Raw genomic sequence first — 26,499 nt, 5'->3', positions numbered from 1 at the left:
TGCTTTATGGAAAGTACAGTAGTACCATTGCCAATAGTGGGATAGTTAGTGGGCTAAAACTGTACATTAGTAGTTGAGGTAGCACGTTGAAAGGCAGATAGTTCAAGTGTTTATATGTTGTATTGACTTAAAAGTGGGGTGCACTGGTAGTTCACATGGGAAAAGAATATACTAATAGTGTAATTTTTGGAAAAAGTAGCTTTGTCACCTTCTACTTATGCCAATCCTCAATGACTATGTGCAGTTTCAGATAGATTGACCATGTCAGTGAGTAGAAAAACGTGGGACAGACAGAATGACTGACTGACAGAATGACACACTGACAGTTTCCACGATTATGTACAGCATACCATACCATGACTTAATCATATGACATCTATTGCGCGTCTGTCCGTCCTGGAAGAGGGATCCCTCCTCAGTTGCTCTTCCTGAGGTTTCTACTGTTTTTCTTCCCTGTTAAAGGGGTTTTTTTGGGGAGTTTTTCCTTATCCGCTGCGAGGGTCATAAGGACAGAGGGATCTCGTATACTGTAAAGCCCTGTGAGGCAAATTGTGATTTGTGATATTGGGCTTTATAAATAAAATTGATTGATTGATTGATTGATACCAAAAATCAGAAAAAAACCCCCAAACATTTGGCCACAGGGAGAGCCACAGCGATCTGTCGCATTTTAGCCATTTTTAAGCATTTTTCTGTTGTTATAGCGCCACCCAGTTGCCAATTAGAGTTAAATGTCTCCAGTCACCTTGAGGCATCCTGCTCTACTTATCTACCAAGTTTAGTAAAAATCGATATGGCGGTTAGGCCTAGATAAGAAATTAGCTCTCTAGCGCCCCCATTTTGTTTGATCGGGTCAATAACGGAGGGGTCCCCTCAGATTATGTGTGGCCATATGCCTACAAAGTTGCATGGTGATCAGTGAAACCCTTGAGATGTTATACACCTTTATGTGATGAGCCACACCCTCCGCAATATTCATTGCCTTATAGAAGCTCAGTTTTAGTAAGTTTTCCAACTTTTGCCAAGAGGGAACTTTAGATATTGGTCCCTAGATTATGTTCACCGAGTTTCATGCAGATCATTCAAATCTGATCGATTTTTGCAGATCGATTTTAAGTGTTTTTCAAAAAAATTAAAATGGCGGAATCTATACCGGAAGTTATGGGTTTTTGAGGCAAATTTGTTCCTCATGAGGAGAGGCATCTTTGTGCAAAATTTCTTGTCTCTACGACATACGGGGCATAAGATATGCCCATTCAAAGTTTGCAATTTCAATCTGTTGCTATAGCGCCCCTCCTTTGGCCAATTAATGTAATATTGCTTCATTCGCATCCTCCAATGACCCTCTACCACTGTGCCAAATTTCACATGGATTGAACAAGTCAGTGAGGAGAAAAACGTGGAACAGACACACAGACACACACACAGACACACCCACAGACAGAGTTTTCGTCATTATATAGCAAGATATATAGAATAAGTAGGTTGAAACTTCACATACATTTAGGCTGTATCAGTCTGGCAAATTGTATTCTACGTTATGATTAAAGTTGGTCATCATGGTTTCCATAATATCGGCAGTCAAAACAAAGAATCAGGCAATGTCAGTTAGAACATTTTATGAACACCCAGTTTTTCTTGACTGGATTTGGCAGCTGGGCAGTAGCAGGACACTGCTTGAAAGAGTTTAGGAAGTAAGTAACACTGAATAAAGCAAGGATCAAAACAGGATTTTCGAAAAATGATTCCCCTTTGAATAGGGGAGGCAGTAGCTCAGTCCATAAGCACTTGGCTTGGGAACTGGAGGGTCACCTGCTCAAGTCCCTGTACAGACCAAATATAAAGCATGGACTGGTAGCTGGAGAGGTGCAGTTCACCTCCTGGGCACTGTCAAGGTGCCCTTGAGCAAGACACTGAACTCCAGCTGCTCCTGGAGGATTCTGAGGAATTTGCAGGCCAGATGAGATATATTATCCCTTCAGCGTGTTCTGGGTCTGCACCTCCTACCAGCTGGAAGTGCCCAGAACACGTCTAATGGGAGGAACCAGGAAGCATCCTGATCAGATGCCTGAACCACCTCAACTGACCCCTTTTGACATGAAGAAGATCTCTGGGGATGTCTGAGCTCCTTATGCCATGAGCCCAGCCACCCTTCAAAGGAAACTCATTTCGGCCACTTGTATCCCCAACGTCATTCTTTCGGTCAGTACCCAGAGAAAGCTTTGCCTTCTTGCTCAGTGCCCACATCACTGCAGACGCTGCGCCAAACCGCCGATCCATCTCAAGCTCCATTTTACCCTCACTTGTGGACAAGCCCCTAAGATACCTGAACTCCTTTGCTTGGCGCAGCAACTCTCTCCCAGCCCAGGGGGCAATCCACTGTTTTTCGGTAGAGAACCATGGCCTCAGACTTGGAGGTGCTGACTCTCATCCTGACTGCTTCACACTCAGCTGCAAACCGGCCCAGTTCATGCTGACATCTGACAATTCTCCATGTTATGCATGTACATGTGTTTATGTATGTGTGTGTATTTTGGGCCTATGTTTATATGACAACAGAGTGAAAAAAAAATCAATTTCCACTTGGGGATTAATAAAGAATATCTTATTATTATTATTATTATTATTATTATTATTATTATTATTATCTTCTAAAAAAGCCCACCCTGGATCCAGAGGTGTATGGAGATATATCTGTGTCTTTATTACATGCGAGAAAATAAATGATATGAGAGGGAAAAAAAATGTTTGAGAGAAAAAAAAATATTTGAGAGAAAAAGTTTTCACACTGATAGCAAAAAATAATAATATTTGAGACTAAAAAAAGTTTTGAGAGAAAGTATTTTGTCATAGAATATAAAAAAAAAATAATTTGAGATTTAAAAAATGATTTCCAAGAATTCAATTTTCAATTCAATTTTATTTATAAAGCCCAATATCACAAATCACAATTTGCCTCACAGGGCTTTACAGCATACGACATCCCTCTGTCCTTAAGACCCTCACAGCGGATAAGGAAAAACTCCCCAAAAAAAAACCCTTTAATGGGGAAAAAAAAAGGTAGAAACCTCAGGAAGAGCAACTGAGGAGGGATCCCTCTTCCAGGACGGACAGACGTGCAATAGATGTCGTACAGAACAGATCAGCATAATAAATTAACAGTAATCCATATGACACAATGAGACAGAGAGAGAGAGAGAGAGAGAGAGATGCAGGTAATGACAGTAGCTTACAACAACAAAAAAAAACTATCTCAAAAACCTTTTATTTACTCTCAAATATTATTTTTTTGCTATCAGTGTGAAAACATTTTCTCTCAAAGAAATTGTTTCTCTCAAAACATTTTTCTTCTCTCTCTCAAAACCTATGTCTTTGCTCTCGTGTCAGGATTTTGCTCTCACTGTGAAAATAATGTCATGGGCGGGGCCACGTTCCTATTGGCCAGTCTCAATCGAATTGACAGCTAGGTGAGGATCATCTTGGGAGTCGAATTCAACTGAATCATTCATCCACCATGGTGGATTCACCGGCATAGATGTATGTATGATGGACCAAACTACAGGTGTGAGAGCACCCTTAATCCCAATCACCTCACTGTGTTGGGATGGAGGCAGAGACAGAAATCTCAGAGAAAACTGTGTGGCTCAGTGCCACTAAAAGTACATGAGAACATGTATATTTGTAATTTGGGTGATCCAACCCTTCAAGTTACTGCAGGCTCATGTCCATGATGTCACCTCCCCACTTCCACATCAGCTTATTCCTAGTGTCCCAGGACCCCTGAGTCATAGCTGCCCTCTCACTGCCTGACTCAACATTGCCTCAACTAAAAAGGAAAATAATTCATACCCACTAGTCTTAAGATGGGAACCATGACCACAGACGTTCACTTGACTCTTTGTGGCTCCACTATGACATCAGCAACATGCATGATGGGTTGCCAAGCAGCACATGTGTCTGCCTGGAAAGCATGAGTCGGACAGACAGTAAAAACATGTAAAAACTCCAAGTCAGCTGATGGCTTTAAAGTTAAAAATTTTAATGCATTTGAATCCTAAAATTGGACATTTTGTTGGTAGGGAAACAGCCTTTAAGTGACCTATCTTAATCAGAATCTGGTTTATTGCCAAGTAAGTTTCTTACATACAAGGAATTGATTTTGGTGTATTGGTGCATATCAATATACATAATAAGTGAAAAATCAAGAAACATAAATATCTAAAAATGGGGTGTTCTCCACCCCATCTCTCCAGTACTTTTATTGAAAGCAAGTACAACAATAAAATATGCAAATAATATAAAGATTTACAAGAACCTCAGAGCCTTACATCAGAAGGTTGCAGTGCGATAACTGCTTGAGTAGAAGGAGGGTGACAGAGGCAATGTAGACTTAAAGGAGCTCAACGTTTTGACAGATGGTAGAAAGTCAACAAGTGATGACTAGTTATAGTCCACCCCTCCTGTGAGGCTCACACACAGTTACAGGTGGTGGAAGTGGACCAGCAGTGAAATGCGGTCAACTGTGGGTCTTAAGGTGGCCGAGCATGGAAGAAACCCAGTCACATGAGAAGCACAGACTGGGGCACCGGAACAAAACCATGAGATCACAGGACACAAACTCTGCAGGGGGAATCATGAGGATGGTGAGAGGAGAGACTTCTGTCTGAATACAGATGGTCAGAGTGGAGAGATCTGAATGAACTCACTGAACCTCCTCTCACATGCACTGTGGGACTCTCACACAACACACACTTAATGCCTTGCACCCTCCACGTCCTCACACTACACCCTGCATGTGTAGTGTGGGGAGGTGGTGTGAATGTGTGAATGGAAGCCAATGTGAACTAAGTGAAGAAGAAAAATGTGCAGGGATCAGACAGAGGTATCTGATCCCTGAGGCTTGACAGCAAGCTGACAAGTCGAGCTGTCATCTGAAAACCATCACAAGCCGGCAGGTGAGACAGGCAGGCGGACACAGAAGGCATACTGGGAGAAAAACAACAAAGCCATTTCATTCCCAACAAACTACAGAGGCAAATTATCTTTGTCTTCTCTAGGCCTCTCTGCCTGCGCACCAGGGTTTTATGCATAAAACATCTAAAGTTGGAGAGAGGCTGTGAGTTGATGAGAGGTCGTGAGTAATTGATGGGCTTTTTAGCCTGGGATCCCTTCAAGGAAAGAGAGAAAGCAGTAATGATGGCAAAAATAAGTGGGGGCTGATGGTGTTCACATGATTGGCGTTGTGTTTAAAATCTGTTTGTGGGATGAGACTCCAAAGCACAATTAGCACATTAACTTGAGTAAAGAGCTCATTCTGTGTCTATCAAAAGTTGGTGCTGCCTAGTAATTGGATATAGTCCTAAAATGTTAAGAGGATGTCCCACTTGACTACATTAATGGCTGAGGAAACATTTACTAATACGTAACACATAGACTGTATAAAAATATTGGCTGTAGCTGTCACCCTTTGGTTTGACAGATGGTCATTTTGAAGCCTGGAGGTTGACATTTTGGCCTTTGTTAACTTGTATTCGGGCAACAGGATTGTGAAAGGGTGAGGGAGACTGGGTGATGCCTAGCAGACAGCCTGTCACTAAAGTGGCCCATCCTTAATTGTGTACAACTTTAAGCCTTAATAAAATGCAAACAGATGAGTTTTATATATAAAATTCAGCGCCTCTACAGTTGTCGTGATTGTTGAAATTAGCTATAGAGGCCAAAACTGTTTTTGTACCAGGCTGTAAACATGTTTATTTCTGCTGTAGAGTTGGGTCAACTCACTTTTTAAGCCAGCCTCAAGCGGCCATTAGAGGAACTGCAGTTTTCGGCACTTAATCATTCAGCCAGGCGGCTTTACAGAGTCAAGTCATAAATCGATGCAAGAAAAAAAAAAAAACCTTTTGGGTTGCTAGGTTGTGACTATTTTAAAATTGGTCCTACAATCCATATAGGACACCAAAATAATAGACAATCTGGGATACTGATCTGATGGTGGTGCTATCAAAGTCACCCAGCTGGCCACTAATCTTGTTATGGACCTGCATTTGTATAGCGCCTTTCTAGTCATCTAGTGACCACTCAAAGCACTTTTACACTACGAGTCACATTCACCCACTCACACACACATTCATACACTGGTGGCCGAGGCTACCATACAAGGTGCCACCTGCTACTCAGTTTTAACACACTCACACAATTTGGGGTTCAGTATCTTGCTCAAGGATACTTCGACATGCAGCCTGGAGGAGCCCGGGATCGAACAGCTGATCTTTCGATTGGTGGACGACCCGCTCTACCTCTGAGCCACAGCCGCCCAGACACTGATGTTTGGTTGAATTTAAGTTGTGACGTCGGATGACCAAAATTCAATGTCAAGACAATGTCTAATGCCAACATTAACTTGATGTAGAACATTGACAACAGATTGCATTGATATTTTGTTGGTTTCAGTTGTGTTGTCAAGTAACCAAAATCCAGATTTTGTGTCAGCGTCATTTTGACATAGAATAACAGCATTTAGTCGTAGTATTGAGCACAAAACCCAACTTCTGCAAAACATCATGATGTTGTTAAGATGGCGCCCCCAGTGCAGACGCCTGTTACAGCAGCTCCTGCTCACCCCTGAGCTTTTTTTCAATTTCTTTTAATTTAACTTTCTTACTTTTTTTTTCAGTTTAGTTAGTTAGCACTTATGTTTTGTTTTGGTATGGAGATGAAAACCGCTTTCTTCATAGCGGTCTTTCTCCTATTTTTCTACAGACATGATTGTGTGCAGGGACCTGGTGTACAGCTGTGGCTCCATTGTTTACACCTGGGACCAGCTGTTAGCGGTATGTCACACTGCGGTGCGGCCCGAGGAGAGGCACAATATTCCCCCCGAGCTGCCAAGAAGGAGACACGGATGTTGCACCGGAGTGCAGCGCCAATACCGGAGGAGACGGTCATTATGTGGAACGTAAGATCACTCCCCAACAAGATGGATGAGCTGTCAGTGCTGACTCATTTTCAGAGGGAGTACCGGCAGAGCAGCGTGCTGGTGTTTGAGACATGGCTGGACATGATCGCCGGACATGATCGCCGCGCTCATCCGGCACGACAGGACAGCGGACAGTGGTAAGAGGAAAAGAGGAGGGCTGGCTGTGTTTGTGAATGATAGATGGTGTAACTCTGAGCACATCATTATCAAGGAACAGCATTGCTGCAGGGACATTGAGCTGCTGGCTGTTGGCATAAAACCTTATTATCTACCCAGGGAGTTTTCTCATGTCATTATGTTAGCAGTGTATGTCCCCCCATCTGCTAAAGCTGAGTCTGCTTGTGACATTCTCCACTTCGTTATGAGTAGGCTGCAGACACAGCACCCTCAGGCCCTCCTTCTGATCTCTGGGGACTTCAACCACGCCTGTCCATTCACCACCCTACCCACCCTTACCCAGTATGTTTCCTGCCACATCAGAGACAATAAAACACTGGATTTATTTAATGCCAACACCAAGGAGGCATACCAGTCATCCCCCATGCCCCCCTTGGAAAAGCTGATCACAACCTGGTTCATCTTCTGCCTGTCTACAAACCTCTGGTACAGAGGGAACCAGCAACCACCCACACTGTGAAGAGGTGGTCTGATAAGGCCGAGGAGGCCCAGAGGGACTGCTTCAAGACCACTGTATGGGAGGTACTCAGCGATTCGCATGGGGAGGACACTGACAGTCTGACATCATGTGTTACGGATGACATAAACTTCTGTGTGGAAAGCACCATACCAACCAGGAATATACGCTGCTTCTCCAACACCAAACCCTGGATTACTCCAGATATAAAAGCTCTCCTGAAGGAGAAGTAGAGAGTTTTTAACTCTGGAACCAAGGAGGAGCTGAAGGCCGTGCAGAAGGAGCTACGGAGAAATATCAGGCAGGGAAAGAAAGGATATAAAAAGAAGATGGAGGAACAGCTGCAGCAGAGCGATGTCTGGAGAGGTCTGAAAACCATCTCAGGACACAAACAACCAGACTCCCAGGCCTAGTTTTTAAGTTTTCAAAATTTTACATTTTTAATCTCACACTTTATCCCTGACTGCTGTAACACTGGAACCTCTCAATTGTGGGATCAATAAAGGTGTATCTTATCTTATCTTATCTTAATCTTATCTTTTCTAAAGTAGTTAGACATTTAAAATATCATCAGCCCAATTTTCATTTCAACCAAAATTGAAAGTCGATCCCACATAAAAGTCCAGTGTCTTTGAGATATCATATTGATGTCCAGTGCGAGCTGGGCAGTTGATCACAAAAGTTCTTACAACTCACCATCAAGCACTTGTCAGGAAAATTCATTTAAAATCACTTGCCACTCCCATGGTGGCATTGGAGATACAGTGGTGGGATCATTATAGTATACATTGTCAAGAAACCCTGAATGTCTGTACAAAATGTGGTACTGATAAATCTAGAAGATGTTGAGATATTTCACAAGAGAAATGAAAACTTTAATCAAGTGGGTGCCCTTCAGAAAAGGTCAAGGGATCACCCAAAGCTACCAGGATCCATCCTCTGAGGAACATGAATGAATGTACGAATTCCCATGCATCTCATAGTAGTCAACATATTTCAGTCTGAACCAAAGTGGTAGAGCAACTGACACTGACACCATCCTTAGAGGCATGCCGTTAGCATGGCTAAAAACATGTTAGTTGATTATTTAAGTGTAAAGGCTAATTCTTTAACATGGAAATAGTAGTTTGACAGAGAGTATCCTTGAGCAGCAATATGAGTTAACCAATATAAAACAGTCAGGTGATGACTGTTTCAATCAAACTTTATTTGTATAGCACTTTTCATACATTAAAAATGCAGCACAAAGTGCTTCACAGAATAAAAACAAACAAAAATAACACATACATATTGAAAACCCGCCCCTCCCACCCCCACATATAAACACACACACACACACACACACACACAGTCAATATAGTCAATAACATGGCTGGGCACCGAGGAACCAGGTGAGGAAAGAACCACCTATGGGGAGCCATCCACACTGAGAGGCGCTACAGCCCACAGCCACAGGGAGCGCCGCCACAGAGACCACCCCGACCAGACAGACCGGGGTGGACTCCACACATGGTGTGGAGATTAGGAAAAATTAAAGAGTTAAAAATTAAAATAATATTAATAATAATAATAAATAAATAAATAAATTAAGATTTAGAGACTAAAATGCATAGAGATTTAAAAATAAATAATTTAAAAGCATTAGAAAGTAAAAAGAACATATAATAGAAGAATTAAAAGAGTAAAATAAATCAGTTAAAAGCTAAATTAAAAAGGTGAGTCTTGAGCCTCCTTTTAAAAACATCAACAGTCTCTGCAGTCCTGATGCTCTCCGGCAGGCTGTTCCATAAGTGAGGGCCACAATGGCTGAATGCAGCCTCCCCGTGGGTTTTTGCTCTAACTCTTGGAACAATTAAAAGGCAGGTGCCGGAGGACCTCAGGATCCGCGAGGGTTGATATGATAAAAGCAGGTCAGATAAATAAGATGGCCCAAGACTGTTAAGACATTTAAAAACTAATAAAAGAACCTTAAAATCGATCCTGAAACACACGGGGAACCAATGCAACGATTGTAAAACTGGTGAAATGTGCTCCCGCCCTCTGGTCCTCGTCAGCACTCGTGCGGCTGAGTTTTGGAGTAGCTGCAGATTAGAGATGGTCTTTGTGGGAAGACCAGACAGCAGGGCATTACAGTAATCTAAACGACAAGAGATAAAAGCATGCATCAGCACCTCCGTGTTAGCCTGAGAGAGAAACGGGCGGACTCTGGCTATATTCTTAAGATGATAAAAACCTGTCTTTGTTACGGTTTTGATGTGTGGAATAAAATTAAGCTCAGAGTCAAAAATGACGCCCAGGTTCTTTACACATTGTGAAGGTTAAAATCTTGTAGTTTTGGTAAAAGTTTCTCTCTCTGGCCTTCAGGACCAATAATTAAAACCTCTGTTTTGTCCTGGTTGAGCTGTAGGAAATTCACTGCCATCCATAACTTGATATCTAAAATACAGTTAAAAAGGGTATCAATTGGCCCTGTGTCATCAGGAGACACGGCGATGTACAGCTGTGTGTCATCTGCGTAACTGTGGAAGCTGATGCCGTGCCTCCTGATGACGTCCCCAAGGGGAAGCTTGTATAGATTAAAAAGAATTGGACCTAAAAGTGACCCTTGGGGCACCCCACACCTAATTTCATGCGTTCTGGAGGAACATGTATCCATACTTACAAAGAAACAACGACCTGTGAGATAAGAGCTGAACCAGTTAAAAACAGTACCAGAGAGGCCCACCAGGTTTCTGAGTCTGTTTAATAAAATGTGGTGATCTACTGTATCAAAGGCGGCGCTTAGATCCAGTAGTACCAAGACTGTGAGTTTTTGTGAATCAACATTCAACCTGATATCATTTAAAGTCCTTAAAAGGGCTGTCTCGGTACTGTGGTTCATCCTAAAACCAGACTGATATTTCTCTGAAATACTGTTTCTTTTTAAAAAATCATTTACTTGGTTAAAAACCAGTTTTTCTAAAATCTTACTTAAAAATGGTAAGTTGGATACAGGTTGGTAATTATTAAAAATGTTGGGATCTAAATTACTCTTCTTCAGAAGGGGCTTCACCACCGCCGTTTTGAAGGCAGCGGGGAAGACACCCGTCTGAAGAGAGTAATTCACTATATTTGAAATCTGTTCCTCAAAGAATCCATAAAATGTCTTTAAAAGTGATGTGGGAATCGGATCTAAAAGGCAAGTTGTTGGGTTACCTGGGAGAAAACTCAACCAAGTGTCCTTGCATCAACCAGGACAAAACTCTCCAGTGTTTCCTCAGGTAAAAGCAATGATCCAGGTGTGTTAAAAATTACATTCCGTTGGGATAAAAGACTGGACCTGATATCATCGATTTTACTTCTGAGGTGGTCTGCAAAGTCCTCGCAGAGGGCATCTGTTGATATGTTGGATGGTTTATTAAAATTGGTGCTGGTTAAAAGATCGAAGGTGGTGAAAAGAAATTTGGGGTTGTTTTTATGATCGGAAATGAGTTTTGAAAAGTGGGATATTCTTGCCTGTTTGACTGTTTTATTGTAGGTTTTGAGTTGTTTGGGTAATATTTCAAAATGAACTGTCAATTTGGATTTTCTCCACCTCCTCTCTGCACTCCTGCATTTTCTTTTCAGTCTTTTGATGTTATCATTTCTCCACAGGGGTGTAGGTTTTGTTTTTCTGATTTTGGTTAAAAGTGGAGCCACTGAGTCATGTGTTGACTTTAATTTACTGTTAAAATTGTCCACAATAAAATCACAGGGTGCAGGTAAAATTTCAGCAGGAGTGCTCTGTAAAATCTGGATAAAATTTGCAGCCACTTCAGAAGTTAGGTAGCGTTTCCTCACCGTTCTCACCGGGGCCTCCTGATGGCTAAAACTGGTGATGTTAAAATACACACAGTAGTGGTCAGACACAGCCAGGTCAACAACAGAGGACACACCAGTGGACAGGCCATAGGTTATGACCAGGTCCAGGGTGTGTCCTCTGTTGTGAGTCGGCTGTGTGACGTGCTGTTTAAAATCTATGCAGGTTAAAAGGTTTAAAAATTCTCTGGACATTGGATCCGAGGTATTATCAACATGTAAATTAAAATCACCAGTTATTAAAATTCTGTTATAGGTGGTGTGTATGATTGTTAATAGTTCTGAAAAATCAGTGATAAAAGAGGTGGAATGGTGGGGTGGTCTGTAAACTGTGATACAAAGAATAGGAGGGCTGCCAAAAACAAAGGCATGATACTCAAATGATGAGTAGCTGTTAAAAGAAACTTCAGTAGAGTGCAGCGAATTTTTAGTGACTGAAGCAGTTCCGCCTCCTTTTTTACCCCCCCCCCCCCCCCCCTAGTAGAAAATAAAAAATTAAAATTTGGTGGGCAGGCCTCGGTGAGAACAACAGGTGCGTCAGTGCCAAGCCATGTCTCTGTTAAAAGAATACTGTCCAACTTGTTATCTAAAATCAGGTCATTTATGATAAAAGTTTTATTTAAAAGAGAGTGCACGTTCAGTACAGCCAGGTTAATGTCTGTGCCGAATGTGCGCTCATCATCACAATGTGGTGAGTGTGGAGCAGGTGTGAGGGGAACTAAGTTTTTGGGGGTGCTATTGGTCCATGGTGAAGTTGTTCTGTTAAATCTGTTTGAAATTCTGACTGGGATGGATGTGGATGTGGGAGTGGGTTGGGGATGAACCAAAGAGGAAACCAGGGGGGCGTGTGCTTCCAATGTACGTCAGTCACATGGGGCACACTGAACAGCGTGCTGAATGTTAGCCGCTAACATGCGGCTGCCCAGCCTGCTCGGGTGAAGCCCGTCAGCCCTGAAAAAAGAGGACCGGTTCCAAAATAAGTTAAAATTGTCGATAAAAGTGAATCCATAGGTGCTACAGGCAGCCTGGACCCATGAATTGAGGGAGAGTAGCCGACTGAAGCGTTCTGCCCCGCGGGACAGTGTTGGCAGTGGACCGCTGATAAAGACCGACTTATCACAGTTTTTTAAAAGGTTAAAAAGAGCAACAAAATCCATTTTTGTCTGCTCTGATTGCCGGCGGGCCGTGTCATTTGAGCCCAAATGGAAAATCAGCCGATTTATGGAGGAAGGGAGTGAATGAAGCAGTTCTGGAAGTTTGTCAACGATGACCGGAACTGTGGCTCCAGGAAGGCAGTGAGTTGTGGCGTTGAAAAAACGAATATTCCTGATGATGCTGTCTCCAAACAACACGGTGGAAGGAGTGAAGAGAGGACGAAGAGGAACACGATGGGGACTGGGGGACTCACATGAGGCAGGTGGACGGTCCATGCTGCGTGACCGGGGGGGCAGGAGCGGCGGCGACTCGGCGGTCCCGGTCCCGGCCCCGGCAGGAGCAGCGCCATCCCGGCTGTGGAAGAGGAGTCCCCCGGAGCGTCTCCGTACAGCTTCCTTTAGGAGCCTCCGACGCGCAGCGGAATCCGATGTCCGGGATGGGAGTCGATGGTCGGGTCCTGCAGCCGCGGCACTACGGTCCACAGGTGCCAGCGAGGAAGACGCGGATCCATCCGTGCAGGGCGCTGCAGGTGTACCACCGGCCGGCGGAGAGGGAGCCACAGCACCGTTAGACGCCGAGGCCGACTCCTCCAAGCGGGGAGCGGCTGGAACAGCACCGGTCGGCGGGGAAGGAGCCGCAGCGGCAGCGTCTGCAGTGCCAGCGTCTGGATCTCCGTCCGATGCCAGGGCGCTGTAGCGGTTTGACAGGCTGAGGCGAGACCCAAGACCACCGACGACTCGGTGTTGAGCTGGAGGACGGTGGAGGCCAAGCGCTGCGGATCCCAGTGCACCGTGTCCTGGAGGGCCGCCGTGAGTGAGGCGATCTGGAGCGACTGTTCATGAGCCACCTCCTGGAGGGCGGTCAGCATGGAGGATTTGATGTTTAGCTCACCAGAGAGCCGGCGAATGTCCTCTTTCAGGTCAGAAATGTTTTTGTCTGCTTTTACAAGCTGGGGGTCCACATCGGTGTGCATAGGCCTAGATGTAGCCATATATAGGCTATGCTGGCGGAAGTTTTCCCACCTGTCAAGCAGGCCGTGTCTGGCTGTTAAAACCCCTAATGCTTGGACATCCAGTGATTAAAATAACGTCCGATTAAATGAGATAAATAAAAACAAAAATAAAAACAACTGATGTCCAAGCAGATATCTTAAAAGTCACTCCAAAGCTAAAATAAATCAGTTTAAAATCGCGGGTTAGGGAGAGCACAGACAGGCAGCTACAGACGCCGACTAATGTTGACTGATATTTGCAAATGTATATTAACACAATAAAAGATAACATTTCTGAAATGTCTCTATCTTTGAATTAAAGCCTTAATGATAGCATTATTATCTTTAATAATCCCCTTTACCCTCTGCCTGTAATCATCTCCTCAAAGCAGACAGCCACCCTATTCAAATGATCTAATTGTGGAATGAGACTCTATATCTAAATATTCATCAGAAGGTCACCTTCAGTCTTCCGCTGAGAAAGCTGTTCTTTACACAGAGAATATTAATGAATAAACACAGCACTAAAATGCCTGGGCGTGATTTTTTTCTCCACCAGCATTTAGAAAAATTATTTTTCCTGAAGTTTGCTGTGAAGCTGGAGGCATAAAGCCTGAGGAAATCTGAGAAATACAGCTACTAATGCATTTACATTCCATTCAAGCATCTCAATTATACAGTGTCTGGAGAGTTTAATGGTAAGTGCAATCTTAGAGAAGCCTTCCATTTTGAAAATCACAAACCCACAGTAAAGAGGCCAAGGATCAGAACTGCAGGGTGCTGATAAGAGATATAGGGAATACAGCTGAATATGTCCTTGGTTTATTTTGCCAGGTAGTGCCACATGAAGACGGATGAGTCAGACACAAGCTAAGAAAGAGTGGACGTGAAGTGATTCTTGAAGAGATGAGTTATCAATTCAAGCTGAACATACGGAACAACTGCAGTTGCTCAGAAGAAGAACGAGGCCCGGTGGAGCGATGCCCCAGCTGCTGCAGGTGAGGGAGGGCTGTGTTCACGCTAACAGCCAGGTTCAGAGAGGGTTCTGGGCCAAACTGTGCCAGGAAGTAAGGTTGCAGCTCCAGCAAAGGCCTGACACACTGGAGAACCCACCCCTCACACACTCATACTGATAGATAATCAATGTGTGCTGGCCGACATGCTGCAGGAGTTCTTTCAGGATAAAGTGTTGTGATCTACTTCTCAGTGAGACCACTTTCTCTCACTCTGCCTTGTACTTCTCCTTAAGTTAGTGGTCTACATTGCCCAGAATAAGTTTTGATAACTGCCAGAGAAATGGTGCAAAAGCTGTTTGATTCAGATGAGAAGATCAATACTGTTGTGTCTGTATAGCCTGCTAGCAATTAGCCTCACTTAGCATGAAGACTGAATGCAGGGGCGAACAGTTAACCAGACTATGTCTGAAGATCAAAATAGCTGAGTAAAACTACATTAAGTTAAGCAATTACTACATTATATCTTTTTTGTTCCATAAATACACAAACAGAATTGTAAATTGCAGTTGTGTTTTTCATGGGCTAGCTGTTTTCCCTGCATTGTGTCTTGCACTAAGCTAACCTAGCAAACACTGAGATGTTAAAGCCTCAGTGTGTAAAAATGGTGAGTAACAGTGACATCAGTGGTCAAATTCTAGATTGCAGGGCTCACTCGCTCGTTCACTCACTCGCTCACCCCTCCCGTTGGGTAAGTGACGGTGGCCTCGTAGGACAGAAAGCCTTGCGCAGACAGAGATGGCATCATCCACGAGTTTTTCAAGTTTTTCAGGAGTAGGCCTATCTAGCGATGAGGTGAATATTTATGTAGGAATCTAAACCATGTTACGATATTGTAGTGGCCCTGCAGTAAATGTTCTGTTATAATGTCAATGTTCTGTGAGTTAATGGCATGTTTGGGATTGAATGAGTATAGGTATGGGGGTGGGGTGCGAGTGTGACGGGGATGGGAGCTGTGTGAGTGCGTGTGCTGGTGTGTGTATGAGCAAGCTGGAGGAGAGAGCAGGAGTGCACAGTTGGAGTTACAGCTAAGGTCTTGTTTGTTGGTTGTTTTGGCGTAGTTACGGCCAACAGTAACCTGTACTGTTCAGTAATAAACGGTGGTTTGCTGAATAACTGCGTCAGCTTACCAGTGAGATATAGGTTATCTGTGAGATATAACGTTATGTTAGGAGTGTTTTATTTCTAATTGTTTTGTTTGTTTAACACGAGCAAACATTAGCACAGTAATGCTAAAATAACACGTTTTATGTGATAGTCACGGCACAGTGCGGCAAATATAGGTTGGTACGATTATAATATATGCGTCTCCAGAGCGTTCTTCCACAGGAGTTTTTTCCACCTGGAGTAAGCAACGCCGATATTCACTCGCGTTTTGTCCCATCCTCGCTTGTCTGATCTTTTTCTTTTATTTGGTGGCGTGGTTTCCCTCTTACAGGGCAAAACGTGTGTGGTCCTCCATTTAAAGTGCGACAATCATAAAAGTACAGCAAAGCAGGTTCACGCAGAAGCGCCCCGGATTGAGCTTCACCTTCTCTGTCTCCAGTGACGGCAAGTTCTAGGAAAACGCAAAAGGCGAAGCGCGTATATCCCTTTCGGCCACTGTATTCAAATATGGCGACGCAAGAAGGCAGCCTCCAGCTGCCTGTGTATATATAGAGGAATCATTCTAAGCCTATGAGAAAGCTTCCATTTGTATGTGAATTGCATTACACTTTAGTAAATATATATTTATGAAAGCAATAGTTGATATTTGCTAATAAACAACCACGTAAATTACACATTGTAACTTTAAATGGCCAATTTTAAACATTCTATCAAGACTACCCATTATGATTCAAACATAGTTCCAAAATGAAAACTGTACCAACGTCCGCAACATTACCTGACCGTTCGCTCTTCCTGAGCTTCCTAGCATTGTCAAAATATGGCATTAAACCAAATACTAAACTAATGTTGACCCACACAGGGTCTGAACCCAATTCTCATGAGTGAAAGCCTTGTGCTTGACCCATTCATCCACCATGACTTCCTATTTATGTGGACTTTATTGCTCTTTATGCAACATCACCTGGCACAAACCCCTGAAGGCTATTTCTCCCATGTGCGATCAACGACATCAGCTCTTACAAACACCACAGACGTGAAATGATAAGACAGGAATATAATTTATACATTGACATAAACAGCATAAACGTCTGTTTTTTGTTTGTTTTTTTAAAAAGGGCATTGAGTAATACTAGTCTTAGGATGTGGAGTAGCCGATCATGGTCATTTCAATAAATCAATAAATCCTTTGGCCAGAAAAAAATGGTAGAAACCTCAGGAAGAGCAACTGAAGAGGGATCCCTCTTCCAGGATGGACAGACGTGCAACCACACCAAACCATTTCACAAACAAACATGTAAAATTGTCAATAAATAAATAAAATTAAAATTGTCAAATAAATGTTATATAAAAACTAGGATTGTTTTGTGAGGTCACAGGGACCTTGACCTTAGACTACCAGATTTTACTCAGTTCATTCTTGAATCCAAGTGGACAGCTGTGCCAAATTTAAGGAAATTCCCTTAAGATGTTCTGAGATATTGCATTCACAAGAATGAGGCAGACAAGGTCATAGTGACCTTGACCTTTGACCACTAAATTCTACTCACTTCATTCTTAAGTCCAAGTGGACGTTTGTGCCAAATTTGAAGAAATTCCCACCAGGGGTTCTACATTTATTGCGATATACACAATTAGAGTTACAACAGTCGTTGGCAATGAAAATCTTCATTCAGCCTCAGGCTCCCTCCAACAATGCTCAATAAATATCTATAAAAAAAGAAAATCATGCAAGTAAAAACAAACTCTGGATGCAAGACATATAATAGTGCAAGTTAAAATAGAGGACTAAAATATAAACATAAATAAAATTTAGTTATTTGCAACTGATGTAGCTGCATTGCATTTTGATAAATTTCCTGCTCAGTGTCTAGACAGGCTGTTACTCGCCCCTAATGATAATAAAACGACATATTCACGCTGTAAATCCTTTTACTCTGCTGAAACATTTTCAGCTATTAAATATTGCAATCTCTGGAACCATCATGACCACGTGTTTACATGAAGCCAGTTGCATGCCACCCAAAAACAAAATGGGTGAAAAATATCTGCTTTAACAGTGTTGGCGTGTTTAAGGGTGGATTTCCCATCAGCAACACGGGAAGAAAGGTAGTGCCTGCATGCAGAGAATAAAAATGAGTAACCACAACTAACATCACAGCTATCATAAATCATAACAGTAAGCCTTGATGATTTAAGGAACATATTTTTACTGCACAATTTGTAACTTCTATCAACACCCTGACTAGTTTCATTTGCACCTGCTGCAGGGATGTATGTGCAACACAGCTTAGCAGGATCCAAACACAGCTGGGGCCTGGCAGAGAGTTGTTTCCCTTTGCGCGGACTGAAAACATGCAGCAGGTGCAGGACGAACATAACGGAGAAAGAAAGAGATTCAATATGCTGAAAGCTGCTATTAAGCCATCTGAATATATTTGCATGGTATCATGAATAAAAGCACTTAGCTGTGTGTCTATGATGACTAATCACCAGGGCCCTGTTCTCTGAGACAATCTGATTGGATTGTTGATGGTTAATGATGGTGGATACAGTTACTGGTGGGCACATAGTGGCTTTAAAGCTGCTCTTATAAATATCTGTATAATAGCAATGGATGAAATGACTATTCCTGATGTTAAAACTGTTACTCATGGTGACAAACTGAGACAAAATGTTCACCTATAGCTCTACACAGCATTTAAGCTGCTGTCATGGGGTTGTTTCATGCAGCAGTTGCTATTAGTGAAAAGCTCTGATACACCCACTGTACCCTACCTGCTCAGTAGCAAGCAGCAGACAGGCTCAGTTAGAGACTAGCTGGTGAACATAGCACAACATTTAGCAGCTAAAGAGACAGACATTTCCCTCTGGAGTTGGTTGAAACCAAAAGCAGAGCAAAAAGGAGAGTGAATATTGCACTTACATTCATCAGATGGACACAAACGAAATAAAAAATGACACGTTCCCCTCACACCTTCACATATTAAAAGATGGATGACATGAAAGCTCCTCAAAAGTCAGCTAAAACATCTGGATTGCCCCCTTAGGGCAGGCCATACTCAAAAATGTTTTTAAATCAATTAAGAGGGGTGTTCAAATCATGTATTTTGGTGTGTAGAAGACAAATCTGAATTTAATTTTTAATTCTGATAACCCTAACCTACATCAATTTGCAGTTGATTATTTTTAAATTTTGGGTTATTTTGCTATTCTTCTGGAATGTTTGAATTGTATTTGTGATACCATCTAGCTCAGAAATAGTAAGAAAATTACTATTTTGAGGAGGTTTATCAAGTGAAACATTAAATTTTATATGATTAGAAGAAATTCTGGAGGGAAAAAGTCTTCTACCTCATAAGAGCCACCTGACAGTTATACAGTTATACTAGAAGTGATGTTCCAGTAAGTGTGTGAGTTTGTGTTAACGCAAAAAAAAAGGAACAGAGCTAGGGAAACACTTAAATAATTTGATGTTTGCATTCTCACTCATTCAAATTGCTGACTGAGGGACTGAGTGAGAATTGCATTTTAATTCCATATTGCGTTGAGTTGTGCAGTAGTTTAAAAAATGGCTCATGTTAAAACAAGGTCGAAATCAAGCTCTCATTTGAGTATTCTTGTTGGCAACGGGCGGGAGCTGTTGGTGTCTGAACTGCCAACTGTGAGGGATATCCTGAGGTATGGCATCTACTTGAGGGAACAAAGTGAAGATGACCGGAGGAACTACCCAGTGGATCAGCTGGTGGGTGACATCTACCCTGCTCCGATTTGTCAGTGGAGTAAAGCTAATGCTCTTTTCAAGCCGCCTGTTATCAATGAAAAGGTGACCATCATGTCCAAGCTCAAGGACGTCTGGAATCAGGCAGTGAAGTTTTCTCTTGGGAAGGGCAAACTTGATGCAAAAGATAGGTTCATGCTCAAGTTAGACAAGTTATTTGATATTTTGACTTGCAAGTGTCAGATAACCAATTGTAAGGAAGAAGGCTGTGAGGGCTGTGTGAACCAAGCCCACATTAACCGTTCCTGCAGCAGAGAGAAAAAGATTCCTGTTAAGGAGCTTGCCTACATCAAGGGCCAGAAAGAGAAGGTTGGAAGTAAAGGTCCCCACCAAATGGGGGGCCCTGATCTGCCAGAGCACAGGAGACAGGTGAAGAAATTGGAAAGACAGGGGATGGAAAAGAAGGGAGAGGAAAGGAGGAGGAGCAAGGAGGAAAATTCTGCAGCAGCAGAGAAGGCAGTCAAGAAGGACATTGAGAGATTTTTGGCAGATGGTGATGAGGATCTGGAAGTGGAGAGAAGTGGTGCTGAAGATGAGTTTGTCCTGAAACTGACCCTGAACCTGCAGCTTCAGTGAAGGTACAGAAAAACTATGATGAGATTCCAAACATAGCCCTTGATAGTGTAAGGTATGGCATAGGGCTGAGGCCAACTGCAGCCATAGCAACTGCAGCCCTGATTGATGCGGGAATCATCACAGAAGACGACACAAGTAAAGTGATTGATAAGAACAAGGTCAAGAGAGCACAGGAGAAGTTGATGAGAGAGCTGGGAGAAGAGTTTGAGGAAAAGTGCAGGAAGGAGGGTGGGATCTCCTGTATCCTCTTTGATGGGCGGATTGACCTGAACAATGTGATGATGGAGGCTGAGGGCAGTGTCCAGTCTTTTCCTGCAAAGATCAAGGAAGAACACTATAGTGTCGTTAGTGAGTCAGGCAGCAACTATCTGTTCCATTTCACTCCAGAGAAAGCAAGTAAAGAGGAGTCACATGCAGAGAAGATTGCTAAGGTCCTGTTTGCCTGGCTGAAAGAGCAGGGTTTTGATAAGACCTTGACCATTGGAGGAGACTCAACAAATGTCAACACTGGTGTGAAAGCTGGAGTCATGCGCAAGCTGGAGCTGCACATTGGGAGAAAGCTGGTCTGGTTGGTGTGCAACCTGCACACTGGTGAACTTCCCCTATGCCATCTCATTGTTGCCCTTGATGGCCCTACTCTGTCAGACAACAAATTATCTGGGACAATAGGAAAACTCCTTTATTCTGTTACAGAATTGGATATCAATCCAAACTTCCCCCAGATCTCTGTTGGCCCACCACTGATCAAGCTGTGACAAGGTCATTTAAGATCTCTCAACTGACCAACACTATGGGTATAAAATTGTCTGTGCAGTCAGGGATGGAGTGCTTCCTGCAAGGCTAGCTCTGTTGGAGATAGGACCAGTGAACCACAGCCGTTGGCTCACCACAGCGAATGGACTTCTCAGGCTCTGGGTGTCAAAGCACGGACTTAAAGGAAAGAACCTGAAGAATCTGCGATTCATTGTGGAATTTATCATTGGAGTGTACTATCCATGTTGGTTGAAAGTGAAGGTCAATCACTCCTGGATCGAAGGGCCTAGGCACATCCTGTTTCAGCTGGACTGCCTCAAGTCCCAGAGGAAGGAGGTGCTGGACATTGTGATGCCAACTGTGAAAAGATCTGCTTGGTATGCCCACAGTGAAGCCCTCATCCAGACACTGTTGTGCTCTGAGGATCAGAAGGAGAGGATTGATGGGGTGGAGAGAATCCTGGCTATCAGGGGAGACGGGGACCCAGACACTCAGTTGGGGGACTCCTCTGTCAGGACCAGAAGGACACCTGACATCAACTGTGATGCTTCCACCATTGGTGACTTGATCAGCTGGTCAGAGGGTGTATCAGAGCCACCTCTCACCTGCTCCCTAAGCACTTCAGAGGTGAAGAACTTCATCAACACCCCCATGAAGGTGCCCAAATGGCCTTGCCACACAGAGGGTTGTGAAAATGGTGACTGAGGCTTCTGCCAAATACTTCTCACAGGAAGAGAGGGATGGAGGGATCAGGGCTCAAGAGACCAGCAGGAGCAAAAATGAATCAAAGCAGGACTTGTGCAACCTGACAATGTTCATGCATTAACCTGTTAATAAATATGGAAATTTGAATTGGATTTGTCCATTGATTTCCCTAACATCTTCTTATATCTTACAAAGGGTTTCAAAAGGGTAGAGTTAGTTATTTAAATACAAAATTGATGTAGGTTAGAGTTATCCAGTTAAAAAAATAAACTCATATTTGAATTCCTCATTAAAAAATACATAATTTAGACACCCCTCATGTTAGGATTTCCTTTAGATTCAAGTTTTCACATGAGTATGGCCCGCCCTATTGCCCCCTGGTGACTGGCTGCAGTATAGGTCATAAACCCCGCCCCCCATGTTAGTGGACGGGATGTGGGCCGAACTAAAAACTTCAAGTAAATCAATTCAATTCAATTCAATTCAGTTTAAGAACAAATCAAATAAATGTTTTCCAAAGATGTTTTCTGTCATTTTAGGTCATTCTTATCATGCTGCTGTATGTTAGAGTGTTTGTTTTTTCTGATAAGTTTGTTTTTAATTAGTTATTCATTGCTTTAAAAAGTTAACAAAAATTTGGGTACCACTGGTCAAAATTTCTTTTACTGTGAATAGTTAAGTGAGTAGAAGATAAACTGATCTCCAAGATCATTGAATTGTTTTTGTTTTGTACAATTTCAGAGTGAAGAATAGGAAAGGAGCACCATGCAAAAGTTTGTGAATCCCAAGACATTTGGATTCAGTTAAATTCCAGCAAATTCTGTAAGCAAACTTCACACTATCTGTAAAAAAAGCTGAAGATGAAGAGAGGATGGCTTCTACAACAGGCCACTGATCCTTAGCTGGGGCCTGTATCACGAAGCGAGATCAACCTTTCCTGGGTTACCCAGACCTATCCTGGGTTGACTAACCCTAACAATGGCAATCAGGATAATCGGTATCACAACGCTGGATATCAACTCGGTAACTCAACCCAGGGTTGCTTTATCAAGAGCCGTGAACGCGCACACAGCAGACCAATCACAATCATGAGAGAAGCGCAGTGTCACTGAGCGTGACTGAGCGTCCTCACAGAGCGCTGTACGTGAGGAAAAAAAAGTATTTCTCGTGAGGATCAGAGATTAATTCTACTAAAACATGAGGAGGGGAAAAGCAACATTACGGAAAAGGCCAACACCGTGGCAGCTGCAGGAGGAGGAAACATGCGTGGCAACGCATAACAGGATGAATAATGTTTAGTTTTAGTTTAGATTAGTTTATTTGCACACAATGTTAAAAACAGACAGTACAAAATTTACAAGATTAAAAAAAAGAAAAGTGCCGGAGAGGTTAGAAGCCACTAAAGGCTTATCAAAGAAATTCCTCTGTCAAAACATCAATGAAATCACATAATAGAGAAGAAGAAAAACGGGTCATTAAAGAAGAAACAGAGGAGGAGAGAGGGAAAAATCAAGACAAAACAAGGTGGCAAATAAAATAATGTGTAGGTTAAATTACTCATCACTGGTTCAAGTAGCTACAGTACCTGTACCTGTACATCTGACACTGATCACACCCTTGAATCCCATGAAATCAATGCTGCGCAGATGAATTGGTGTATTACAATTATCGTCTAACATCATTGCGCCTGATAAATTGGTCTTCTTTGTCATAACGTTATATATGCTACAATAAAGCTTAAAGCTGACGTCACAATTAAATCATATCAACACCAAATTGATAGTCTGAATAAAATCATCCTGATATTGAGCTGTGTTAGAAATTAACAGCTGTGCAAAAATATACCTAGTCTCCCTCTTTAAAAAACAAAAAAGAAAATCCCTCAAACACCATGAAGTGTAGACATGATAGGCTACTTTCCACATTTCCAGCAGCAAAGCTGTCAATTAGGCTCATTATCTTTAACAGGGATCATTTCCTCCAACAAAAAAAAATGTTGGCACTAATTAATGGTGCTATTAAGTGTCCGCAAATTATCAATTTCTTTCTTATGAAGGGGTGGGATGAAATTTCGACTTCTTTCCACTCCTTTTTGAACAATCTTTTCATTGTCTGTTGTTGTTGCTTTCTTTTCTTTTTAAATGTTCAAAATAAACTTTCAAATCAAAATCAATCAAATTAATTAAACTCCCCGTCATGACTGGGCTGCATTTCTGTCAGTGGAGTCATTTTTTCCGAACAGCTGATTGGCCAGTGGGTGGTGCTTTTTATAGGATCAGATTCAACCCTGAACGGAGCAGGATAGCCGTTCAGAGTAAGTTACCATGGTGATCTACCCCGATAAGAACTGAACTGGCTTCGTGAGACCGAAAACCCAGGGTTAACCCTGAAGTTACCTCGCTAAGACATTAATCCTGCTTCGTGATACAGGCCCCTGGTTCCAAAGTATTGTTTAGAAGCTGTGATACTTGCCAAAGGGGGCGCTACTAAGTACTGACTGCGCAGGGTGCCCAAACTTTTGCTTCAGGTCTTTTTCCTTTTTTGTTATTTTGAAACTGTAAAAAAAAATGAAATTAAAAAAGAAATCTTGCTTAAAATATTAAGGAAATGTGTTATCTTCAACTTTTTACCTTTTGGAAATCAGGTCATCTTTTACTTGCTTAGCTTTACGAAGTAAGTGAAATTTTGACTTTGGGTGCCCAAACTTTTACATGCCACTGTATGTGTGTAATCGGTATGTTTGCAATCAGTGGTGTTGCTCGTGATTGGCAGACTGGTGTACAGGCAGGAACTTGACATTGCAGTGATTGCTTCAGAGATTCTGGCCCTAAATGATGTCACCAGTGCAAGATGGCAGTGGCTGTATCCATGTTAGCTTGGTTTCGTTAAACCAGATCTGAAAACAGGCCCCTATTGGTTAAAGCTTTTAACAAAGTGCCTGTCTGATTTTCTAACCACTATTTTCCTCAACTTTGCAACGTCAGAATTGGAACGCAGTGTCTGACAATTTTTTGTAACTTTCTGGACAGAAAGATTCTTACAAATTCCCTATTTTGTGCAGTGATTGTCACGGTGTTAGGCCGGCCTTTCACTTTTGCCTTAAGACATGCCAGCACTTTGCACAATTTTACGGTTTGTTGAAAACACACTGAAGCCGTTACTTTCTGCATTTCGGTTCAAAGTCACATTCATTATCATTATTACTATCAGCAGGAGATAAAATGAGCCTGGACACTGACACCAGTTTGGCTATCAAGTAAAAAAAAAAAAAAAAAAAGAGAGAGACAATTTGAGCCTGATGGGCTGAAACTGCATCTTGAAATGTGATTCCACTTTTAAAGCCCCTGTCAGATCAATCTAAATCTCTTTTTGGACACTCACTTTCCCTCCTAAGAATTGATGTCCTACGCAGCTACTTCCAGGCTCCTTTTCCCTGTTATGGATGATGAATTTATGAACATCAATACCTGTGTGATGTTTAAAACACTCGTGTTTATCTGTTTGAAGCCTCTCTGCATTGCTTTTGTTATTTTCACTGGGGCCGCCCATGCTAAAAATACACGCCTTTCTGTTACTGAGACACTTTGAATAAACGCGTCTGGCAAACGCAGCTCCAAAGCTGCTACAAAGCAATTTATTGTTGCAATTTATACGGCTGCAAAATGATTCATGACTACCCATGCAGGCCCTGACCACAACCAAGCAGGAAACCTTGTTGTTACACACTGATGACTGGAATCAGGACACCTGTGCTGTGTTCATAACACAGCAGGGAGGGACACCTTCCAGCAGTCAGATACTGTTGCTAAATGCTCCTGACACTGTTGCTGCTGAACCAGTTCACTGGGTCAGATTCAAATACGGGATGAGAGGGGTCACCGCTGGAATACAGACACACACACACACGCACACACACACCCACACGCACGCACACACACACACACACACAAGGTTTACCTTCCTAGAATGAGCCTAACTGACCTCTCTGTGGAACGCATCCACTCACAGGGAGTGGTTGTGCAGCTGGGATGACAGGGAGGATGGGGGGTGGGATGGGCTTGACTGTGTTTGGTCTACAGTATTTCTTCACTATTAATTTCTGTGATGAGAGATGAGAAGTGCAGGTGAAGGCACAAAAATGGCCTTTTTTGTGGCTGGTGGATGGGTCAAATTTACCCCAGACTTTCACCCAGGACTGAGCTGCTGTTTGCTTCCCTCGTAAATGTTGAGCCAAACCATGATGTGTGTGTTTCTAAACCCAACCACAAGTAAAATGAGGTGTTTGACCTGTGTTGTAAGCATGGGCGTAGCGGACGCGGGGTACACGTGGGACATGTGCCTCGCTCTTCCTGTATCTGTGCCCTTTGTCCCTCGCACTTTTTACAGCCGTTACAACCGTTCAATTCATTTTCAACATGTGGTAACGTGTTTTTCTGAGCCATCTTTAAATGCATCATGAGTAGGCGGCCCCAGGTGGCATACACATGCTGTCGTGTTGTGATATGAATCAATCGCACAGACGAGACGTGTGCTGCTGGGCAGTGCTGCTGTGTGTTAATGTAAGTTATGTTCATAACTATGGATCTATGAGACTGAACGATGACCGTCACCATGGTCTTTACACTGAATGATGCCATCTCCTAACCTATCTGTGAGACCATAATAACAACAAAGTCATGTGACTGACCTTAGAGGCTGGCCCAAAGGCTATAAAAGCATCCGGTGACAAATGCCTCTTCCTCTTGCCTGGAACGCCTCAGCCCATTCCGAGCAACAAGACATGGTGACGGTCATCATTCGGTCTCATAGATCCATAGTTATGGACATAACTTATGATCTGTTTCGACCTCACTTCTGACCTTCACCATGGTCTTTACACTGGATGACTCATACCAACACTGTCGCGAGGAACGGAGGAGTCCAACACCTCCCCAACCTGCTCAGTGGCTGACATGAGAACCAAGTGCCTCA

The 26,499-nt window shown here is 42.8% G+C and overlaps 1 protein-coding gene across 2 annotated transcripts in view; it reads right to left on the bottom strand.

Moving 5' to 3' along the window:
- Positions 1 to 26,499, bottom strand: part of chst11 (carbohydrate (chondroitin 4) sulfotransferase 11) — a 289,615-nt gene that overhangs the window by 94,650 nt on the left and 168,466 nt on the right. The window lies entirely within an intron of this gene.

Source organism: Epinephelus lanceolatus, chromosome 23 (genome assembly GCF_041903045.1).
Source record: "Epinephelus lanceolatus isolate andai-2023 chromosome 23, ASM4190304v1, whole genome shotgun sequence".
Lineage (NCBI taxonomy): Eukaryota > Metazoa > Chordata > Actinopteri > Perciformes > Serranidae > Epinephelus > Epinephelus lanceolatus.
Note: the sequence above shows the minus strand (reverse complement) of the source record. Positions and strands in the feature narration are given on the sequence as shown.